Here is a 10603-nt window from a genome sequence, read left to right as displayed (position 1 = left end):
AGGTAAGCATTTCAAGGTTGTTGGGTTACAAAATAGTAACAGGAAATGCAGTATCATAAGCGTTTCTTCTCAAATTTTCTCCTAGTCCCAGCACAGGATCCCTGCTGTTTCTGTGGATCAAGCTCTTGTTTGTCAACCCAAAGATCAGCACCTTAAACCCACCATCAGTACCTATAGAGAAATATGTGGCAGGATGCTTTCATAAAGATTTACAATCTTGAAAGTCCTATGAGACAGGTCTTCTCTCTCTAATAATGTTCCTGTATTAGTATGGGTTGACTAGAGAATTCCAGAGACACAAATGTGTATAAGAAAGGGCTTTATATCAAAGAGTAATTGTATATTAAGAAAACATCCCAGTCCAGTTCAGATCAAGTTCTTAAATCTGATATTAACCCATATAACTGATACCAGTCTATAAATTGCTCTTCAGACTCATGCAACACATGCAATGATGCTGAATGCAGGAAGATCACAGACCAGTGGGTGGAAAGTCTTGTGGATCCAGTGGTGGTGGAAGCATCTAAACCAGTGATCTCAACCTAATTAATGCCGCGATCCTTTAATACAGTTCCTCATGTTGTGGTGAACCCAAAGCATAAAAATTATTTTCATTGCTACTTCATAATGGTAATTTTGCTGTTATGAACCGGGCGACCCCTGTGAAAGGGTCATTCGACCCCCAAAGGGGTCGTGCCCACAGGTTGAGAATCGCTGTTCTAAGTGCTGCCGTTGGTCTCCACATGGCTTCTCTAGGTCTCTAAGCATCTCAACAGCAGGAAAGGGGAAACAGAGAGACTGAGTCTGGCCTCTAGTGAGCTATTCATCTCATTCGCGCCTCCAGATGAGGTCATCAAGCTGTGACCTGATTGACAGGCTAGACTCCACCCCTTCGCTCCAGTGGACAGGAGACATGTAACTGCCACAGCTCCTTTGAGTTGGAATCAGCTCTGCGTTGGATTTGCACTCTCTATTATATAAAGTCCCTTTTTATTGGAATCAGTGGATTTGGTTTGGGTAGTACTAGCAAATTAAAATAATGTGTTTTTATTTTTTATTTTTTTAATAATGTGTTTTTAAAAGTAGCCTAAGAATTCTGTGATTGATTAAAATGGAGAAATTAAAATCAATTCTAATTATCTTTCCACAGTTATCATTAAACCCAGTATAGCGAGGTCTGGTAGCTTCCATTTCATTTTTAAGTTAGTTGTTCCAGATCTTCACCTACAAATTCAATAAGCATTTATTGTTCAAGGAAGGAGAATTGCATTTCGAATATATGTACTCCTTCAAGTGCAATCTCGGTATAAAAAGGAGGCCATTTCTCCCGCCGTTCCACCAGGAGGCAGTGGTGTGTGGCTTAGTTCAGAAGGCTTTACAACTGATAACTGAATGTCAGCTGGCACCAGACCCAACCCAAACCCCTTGACTCCTGTTGGATCTTTACTCATAGTGATCCCATAGGACAGAGTAGAACTGCCCCATGGGGTCCTAAGGCTATAAATCTTCACAGAAACAAACTGCCACTCTCTCTCCTGTGGGGAGCTGGCGGGTACCGATCTTTCAGTTAACAGCTCGGGGCTGTGACCGCTGTGCAGGAGGACTCCTTCCGGAAGTCACAGCCTTTCAGAAACTCTGTCTTCAGAGACACCGGCTGCTCTATTAGAAGATGTATTGTTAAATTCAGATACATCAGCCCTTGCCTTGTTTATTTGCATTTTATTCTATATCAAACCCAGTGCTGCCTAATTGATTCCAACTCATAATATAGACAAAGGAGAATTGTCCAGTCAAGTTTCAAAACCCCTGAAAGGCTAAATCTTTATAGAAAGTAGTCACCACAGCTCTCTCATGGAGCGCAATGGGTTGGCTCTAGTCGGGCATTTAATTTAGCAGTTGACTGGCTTAACCACTGTGTCACCAGGGTGCCTCATTCTATACCAATTTTTAAATAATTAAATTTGTAAAACTTAACTCTCTTCCCTTATACAGCTTGTGGTTTCTGGCTTTTTTGGAGGTTATGTTTCTGCAAGGGAATTTTGTTTCTAAAAAGTCAGTTCCATTCTTTGAACTTATTTACCTTTAGAACTGCATTTTACTAATATGGGTGCACTGGTCTGTGTTAGGCTGCTATTGAAATTTGGAACTACCCATCACGGTTTGGGAGGAAGATGAAGCCTTCCGTTCTGTGTGGACTCACAGGCTGAGACACACAGAGGCAGGTCAGCTCCATTCTGTGGCTCACCAGGAGTGGAGCTGACTCGATGGCAGTGAGTTTGCCTCTTCTAGAAGTTTTTTATAGAAAGTCCTCAATGAATGTTTCTGGCTACTTATGTTTTCATGTTTTTTGAGGAAACTCATTTTAAAAATGTATTTTATTCTCATACCCACTCAATTATTTTTTGTTCTCTCAAGATATTCTTAAAAATGGAAATATAGAAGAAAAAAGCCCATTAAAAGCCCAGTTTGATTCTAAATGTCAGACCCAAACATATATTTGTATAAAATCCATATACATTTATTCTTCCGACGGTGGAACGCTCTTGGTTTTATTTATTTATTTTAATGTTCTTATAATTACTTACAAAATCTTGTTTGTTTTTACTTTTTACCTGTTTTCAATGGCTTCTTTTTGATCCTCTTTTTAACACCGCTCTCACGGGACTCTCAGTTTCTTGGCTTGAGAAATGAAATACACTTCCTCAATTTCTTGCTTTTCAAGTTGCTTCCAGTAGGTGGCGCTCCAGCACTGTATGTAAAAAGAGAATCACAACTCAATTTTAAAATCATCTTTTGGGGGGTGGGAGGGCTGGTGGAAATTCTCTGATAGGTCATGCGGTTGTTACATGTAAAAAAGGAATGTTTGCAAACACAGAACAGTTTGCACTTCAAAAACAACACTGCATACATTTAAACTACTACCAGTAGTTTAGTTGAACCCTCTCTTCGTTATAAAGGAAATGAATATTCTTCTAAAAGTCATAGGAGCTTGCATGGATGTGCAGGTCCTCTGTTGGGGAGAATTAATTGAGACAATTTTTGTCTCCACAGAGTTTGCTAAGTGTTGTATGAAGTATTATGTTAAATCTGCATAAAATCAGAATTTAAAATGTATTTATTAGTATCCATATGGTTATGTTCTCATTTCTACACAAGGGAATTGGTGTGCCTACTCTAACTCCTATTAGTGTTAATGGGAATTATATGTGTAAACCCCCAAGCCCCAGTGCACTGAGATGAGAACCTCCATAAGGATTTTAAAATCTGTATTTGTATTGTTTGGGTTATGTAGAAACTAAAAAGTATGGCAGTTGTTCTTACATCTTTAAACTTAGCAGGGGTAAGTTGCACCTGAAACAACAGGCCCCGAAGTGTTATTTATTCCAGTTAAACCTTCCAGTTTAGTGTGATGATCAACTGAGAGCCAAAAGCAAGAGAGGTCTCTCAGATTGCCAACCCTGGATTCTGGAATTCAGCCATCCCCAAAGAGCTACACAGCTGGTCCCTTAGCAGCAGAGGCTGCTCGTGGGTCTAGCTTCGCAGGAGAAATACGGTACCTTCTTCTGGATACCAGTTCAAGCACATTAACAACGGCTGAGCTTTCTTCTCCCTCCTCATTCTCTTCTCTGAAGCTCCTTCTGTCCGACACAGCGAGGCTGCTCAGCCTGAGTAGCACCCCCTGGAATCCAGGCTCCTTTCCAGAGGCCCTAGAGGAGCGAGCTCTTTCCAGAATGTCCCGGCCCAGGCAGCAAGGACTAAAAGTCAACTGCACTGTTGTAAGCAGCTCTTTCTGACAGACAGTTCTGGTTTGGCACCTAACCAGGAAAGGGAGGAGAGGAGCTGGACAGCTGGGAGATCCCCTGCCCTACCGACCTAGAAGATTTTTATTCCAAGAAAGAAATCCTTCCATCCAGGAACACACAGAGCCAGCCAGTCTTTTTCTCAGCCGACCGTCTTTCCTGGCTGTTTTCCTGAGCATTGCCCTGCCTACATGACTACTTGCCTGGAGATTGTGTGTGGTCCTCCCCCAGCTGCATGGTCTGCCTCCCGTGGTCCCAAGGGCTTTCTAACCTGAGTTAAAAACCCTCTTGCTCATGAGAATATATTTCCAGTAGCTGGAGAGCCCCGTTATCTGTCACTGGATACGTTGATTAGACAATATTTATTGAGTACCTCCACTGTGGTCCGTGCAGTTTTACACTGATTATACTAGGGATCGGGGAAATGAGGCCCACTTTATTCAACCGGCTTAATTCTGGCTAACTTGCTTTGAATTAAATTCTGTCTTATTTGTCTCTCCTCTCCCAGGTTAGCTCTGTCTACTATTTCTGTCTCTGTGTGCTACATTTGCCGGGTGATAACAGTCACATATCTCTGGGTTTCTAGATGTAATGAGTGAGTTTTAAAAGCATGATTGGAGACAGTGTATACTACAGATAGATAATTCTCTCTGGTTTTAGGAAGGGATGAAAAAGAATCTTTTTGGCAAGACTGAAAATGCACTCTTCTTTATAGCCTGTAGTATTTTAATTTCTAAGGTGAAAGAAAACTTTATTTTTTCCCATTTCATGCTCAGACAGAATGGAAAACTGCAACACTAACACTGTGTGTTTAGTAATGATTTGCTTCACTGATAGAGCAAATTGGTCATTGACAATGCTTGATTGCAACCAACACTCTCTAATAAGTAAGGCAAAGAGGCATTTTATTGATTATAAGACAAAACTTCCTAAGGTGTGCTTTGTCCCTTTAAATTTTATTGACTATAAAAGGAAGACCTTGCACCTTTTAAATTTGAATCTAGTCTGATATTATAATCGCTTTTCCCATCTCTCTATTCATGTTCACTAAAAGGGCATACACATTTATTCACCAGAAAAATACTACCACTTCTTACGAGGTTCTTTGCTCAGGAATATCTATACATGCAGAGAAATAAATTCAAAGCGAGAAACAATGTACTCTAATTTTAAGAGGCATTCTGAAGCCATTGGTAAACATTTCTGATTTGAAGTCACTGCTTCCAAGTGAAACATCACAGTATTTCTTTACTACAGACTCCTCAATCCATATCTCATTTACCATATTTAAATCTTCAGTTCTTTAATACCAGTCCAAATAGCCATCCACTTACTAGCTTCCACCTTCGGGTCACCATTCAATGAAAAACCATAGGCAGTGGAATCAGAAGGGCTAATTGGCAGATAGGTAACAAATGTCAAAGAAAACCTGAATGATTTGTCAACAGCCAGAGTTTATAAATTATCTATTAAACAAATATTTTCTGAGCACTAGGCTAGATAATGCAAGCCGTGTCTGAAATAATCATCATTCTCAAAAACTGTCACTGTTCTCAGATGGTTCATGTTTAGCAAGGTGGGCCAATATACATACACAGGAAAACAGGAGCTAATGACTGTTGTAAACTAAGTGCTTCTAAATGCCATGCACCTGTGAAGCACCAACTATGCACCACCAGCTTGCTCATCTTCTCAACCACTTTATTACATATTATTCTCTTCAGCTTCCCAAGAGACCATTAATGCTCACAGAGGTTACTTTACGTGGGTTGGGCCTCCCTAATGAAATGACATGGGCGTCATTTGAACCCAGGATTGTCTCATTCCTGAGGCTGAGACCTTTTTCCACCCCTCGCTACATTATTCTCTTGGGAACATAAATATCAAATAAATGTTCTGCCAATAATACTGAGGTGAACAGGCAAGACTTCAAAGAGAAGGCATCTCTTGGGACTGGAGAATACATTTTCTTGGCCCCTTTCCATGGCTAATTTTTAGAAAGAAGAAGAAGAAGAAGCGCTGGGGTATTGCTAGGTAGTTTATATTTTATTCTATTTCAAGTTGGGATAAAACCTTGCTTCAAAGCTTTGTTTTTGTATATATTCCTTGTGGAGTGGATTGCATTGTAGGTAATTTAGAGGAAATGTTTATAGTTATACCGGCTGAAAATCTGGTCCTTCCCCCATCACATATTTTAACGTATAGCAAAACACAGCCACATTCGAGTCGTGCTGTTCCCGAAGAACACTGGATTCGGGGACATAGAAACAAGAGTGCAACGATAGGAAGTATGAGCGGGTCCTCTGACGGTCCTGAGCATTTGCAAAGCTTTTTATTGGAGCCTCATGTTTAAAACGAACCAAAGCAATTTAAACAAGACATGTAAACCTGGAGAGAATCCAGAGAAGAAAGTCAGGGATGATACACAGACTCTTAAATCACCTTCCTGTTTAAAAAAACAAACAAAAAAAGGTGGCGGTGGACTTTCACTCAACAAACACTCATACCCAAGGGACCAGGGTAGAAGAGCCACGGGTTGTTAATGTCCTAAGGGGCTGGGCCCAATTCTGTTTTACTAATCCTTCTGTCCAGAAAGCTTTGCCCAGCTTTGGATGCCTTGTTGCCGCTCATTCTATGGTTGGTGGATTGAAACAAGGGGCTTAGAGTTGAGTGGGCGATTCCAGATCAAATAAAGCCTGTAATGCAAAGGAATGTGAGATAAGTGACATAATGAATGAGCGATGAGGGAGTTATTCAGACAAGATTATTGGTGAAGGCTTTGTAGAGAAGTAGCCTTTGGAGCAACTTTCTATGGACCAGAATTGCTGATGATGCTGGCAGCCTGTGAAAGTACCTAGCTATGCGTAAACTTTTGCTGCCTTGATGGGACTCAAGATGACAGAGCTGGGAGGTGAAGTTTGACCTTTCAAGGCACAGGGGAAACAAGGAAAATATGACTGCACATCAAGGAGACTTCAGGCGACAAGAAGCTTAAAGTCCATGTTAGGTGTCTTGTGCTTTATTATTTTATGTGTGTGCGTGTTTTATTCTTTAGGGAAAATGAGAGCTAAATGTTATAGGGCTATATTAATATCTAGTTTTATTGTAAGTAAATCTGTAATTTACAGATATAAATTTACTTAATCCTCAAAACCATGTTGGACTTCGGACAGAGCAGTTAAGTAGTATCCCTAAAACGACATACAATGCGGTTGTTGTTATAGACAACACATCTGAGCTAGAAATCTAGATTTGCCAACTTGATGTGTAATTTGTTAACTATTGTACTAAAACTGTTTCGCTATCAAAACTTTTGGCCTGGGAATGCAATATGACTACAGCGACATTATCAATATAAAGGATATATGAAAGAGATTCAGCAATGGGAGTAATGAAACCTATGAGATTGATGTACTAGTCTAGGCAGGATATTATTAGAGTCAAAGTACGGAAATGATAGATGCATTAAAAATAGGGCCTGCATTTCAAAGTATTTTTAAAGGTTACCTAACAAAGAATTATTAAAATAATTCAAAATTGTGAATGATTTGTAATTTCTGCTATTATATAAATAATTTCTGTCATTTCTCTACCAAGATTCATGGATCACATGTGTCCTCTGTGTGGTGAGATTATGAGATTATTTTGAGACAGGTTATACATGGAAGTTGAGTGTCAATTCTTTTTTTTGTTTGTTTTTTTGATGGGGTTGTCTTTTTATTTGTAATATCATTAAGAGATAAAAATCCAGCTTGGAGTCTCGTGGCCATAAGTCGTGCTGTTTCAGCAGCCTCCCAGGCACTGCATGGTTGAATGGGTTGGTAAGAAGCTCTTTTCTTCAAGTTGCCAACACGGCATTGTCAAACTTGGATTCCAGAAGCCTGCATCTCTGACGAGTTGTGGCCAAGAAGTTGTTCCTGAGAAAATGTAGGCACGGCACAGCTCCCACATGATTCTCTATTCCACTAAGGGGGCACCACACTGTTCCTTTAGCAGCATCTCCATTATTCTAATTCCCTTCGGAGCTCCCTGTTTTAAAAATGCACTGGCAAAGGTTTCTAAAATACAGTTGAGAGACCCAGCCCCAGTGATTGAAATTCTGCCTCTTTGAATGAATTCTGTCCAATTTGGATTTTCCACGCTTTCCCGAAAAACAGACTCTTCCTTCATAGATGCATACTGTGTCCAGGTAAGACAGTGACTCTGTATCGCCATGCTTCTTTCCTGAAGATTGAGCCATGATTCCTCTTCTAACTGGATATCAGGTTTTTTTTAAAATGCTCACCTTCCGCAAAATTTCTGGGACCACATTTTGACAGACAGCAATCCTCTTCTGGTAAATGATCCCTGTTGATCTATCGATTTTTTCCTCCACGGATTTCACAGAGATGACATTTTTATCCATGGGGTTGGGATACTTTCGGAGGAAGCTGGAGACCACTTGCTCATACTTGTACACCTGGTGCACGTCCACCGTGACCCCCATGCCCGCGCTCGGCGGGCCCCTGCACAAAGTCCGCCTCCTCGGAGAGCGCAGGGCCCCAAGCTCGGCTCGGGCCCGCCGTGTCAATTCTTGAACATTTCGTTGTCAATGTAAGACTTGCAAGCGTTCACTCTTCTTCTCTCATTGTGGAATGAAAACTAAAAGGGTGATTTCCCTATCAGCTTGGCCCTAGGACTTTCTAACACTGCAACTCTTCACAAAATTAGCAAACCACATCTTTCTCCCTCAGAGAAGATGGTGGCTTTTGATTGCTAACCTTGAGGTTATTAGCCCAACTCATCACTATCATTCCACCAAAGCTCCTCTTCGTGGGGGAAAGATTCGACTTTCTATTCTTGTAGAGCTGCAGTCTCAGCAACCCACAGGGGCAGTTTTACTCTGCCCTCTAGGGTAACCACGAGTCAGAAATGAACTTGATGGCAACGAGTTTGGTTTTTGTTCGTTGGTTTAAAGATGTTCACAAAGTAACCTTAGTAGCACAAATGATGAACACACTTGGCTGCTGCAGTGAAGTGAAATTACTTGGCATGATTCTCTTTTCCGGAGTCTTTGTAACTCCCACCAAATAACTGGGTAGGAGCAAGTACATGAAGAATAGAATACTCTCACTAGGAGACTGGTCAGTTTTTCATTCTGTTTCTTAGAAGGGCAAATCATCTTAGAAATAGGAACAGGAACGTCATGCTTATCAAGAAAAAAGAGTCACCAGAGAAGTGCATGTGTGAGAGAGCCTTGCTGAAGTGGGGAGGCATCTGAGACAGCAGAAGCCATAACATGAGGCCAGGAAGCAACAGGGCCACTGTGCTGCCATAGTGGAGCACGCATCATGAGATAAAGGCCAAGGGTTCATGTGATTGAAGGGCCGGGGAGCAGAGAACCACGTGCTTGCCGTGTTAGGCTAGTTTTCTAGAAAAACAAAGAGTTTTGTTATATGTATATATATATATATATATATCACATGTACATACATATGTATATATATAACACATGTACATACATATGCATATATGTGTGTGTGTATATATATATATAAAACAAAACTCACGCTCGTTGCATTGATGCAGACTCATAGTGAGTCCTTTGTAGGTTTTCAAGACTATCACTGTTTATGGGAGTAGAAAGCCCCATCTTCTCCAATGGGGTGGCTGGTGGTTTAGAACAACGAGCCATGCAGACTACAATCCTTAAATATCTGCATCTCTGTGTGTGTGTGTAGCATGATGCTCTTCTGGAATGCTATTATCATGACCATTGTGGATACAAGCAAGACAAAATCCTTGAGCACTTCAACTTTTTCTGTCTTTCTAATGATGCAACATTGGTGCAGTTGTGGTGATTTGGGTCTTCTTGACACTGAGTTGTAATCCATATTAAAGATTTCAATCCTTGATCTTCGTTGGGAGATGCTTCAAGTCTTTCTCACTTTCAGTGAGCAAGGGTGTGCCATCTGCATATCAAAGCCTTCCTCCAGTCTTGATGCCACATTCCTCTTCACATAATCCGGTCTCTATAATGATTTGCTCAGTATACGGATTGAGTAAGTATAGTGAGAGGACACAACCCTGATGTGAACTTTCCTGATTCTAAACCATGCAGAATTCCCTTGTTCTGGTCACAGCACTGCCTCTTGATTCACATACAAATTCCACATGAGCACGATGAAATCCCATTTTTTTCAAGGTTCCCCACAATTTGGCATGATCCACCCAGTCAAAAGCCTTTGCATGGCCAATAACACACATATAGACATCTTTCTGGCATTATTTGCTTTCAGCCAAAATCTACCTGAATGTCTGCAGCCATATTCCTTGTTCTATATCCTGTTTTGAATCTGGAACAAATCTCAGGAAGCTCCCTGTCAATGGACTGCTGCAACTGTTGTTGGATGATCTTCAGCAACGTTTTACTTGCATGTGATATTAATGTTATTGCTCTATTTGAGCATTCTGTTGGGTCACCATTCTTTGGAATGGGTTAACATGGATCTATCAATTCCAGTCAGTTGACCAAGCAGTTGTGTTCATAATTTCCTGACATAGATAAGTGAGCCTTCCAGTGCTTCCTCAGCTTCTTGACACATTTCAGTTGGTATTTCATCAATTGCTGGTGGGGAGCCCTGGTGGCGTGGTAGTTTCGAGTTTGGCTGTGATCTGCAAGGTCAACAGTTTGAAACCACTCACTATTCCAGGGGAGAAAGATGGGGTTTCTACTCCCACAGTTACAATCTTGGAAACTCAAAGGGACACTTCTAGCGTGTCTTATAGATTCATTATGAGTCGACATAGACTCACAATACTCA

The 10603-nt window shown here is 40.9% G+C and overlaps 1 pseudogene; it reads right to left on the bottom strand.

Moving 5' to 3' along the window:
* Positions 1 to 7657: 7657 nt before the first annotated feature.
* LOC101653522 lies at positions 7658 to 8286 on the bottom strand (annotated as a pseudogene).
* Positions 8287 to 10603: the final 2317 nt, after the last annotated feature.

The sequence above is a fragment of the Echinops telfairi genome, unplaced genomic scaffold (genome assembly GCF_000313985.2).
Source record: "Echinops telfairi isolate 266 unplaced genomic scaffold, ASM31398v2 ScPeMD7_443;HRSCAF=831, whole genome shotgun sequence".
In the NCBI taxonomy this organism is placed as follows: Eukaryota; Metazoa; Chordata; class Mammalia; order Afrosoricida; family Tenrecidae; genus Echinops; species Echinops telfairi.
The sequence above is the reverse complement of the archived record's forward strand: the minus strand, read 5'-3'. Positions and strand labels throughout refer to the sequence as shown.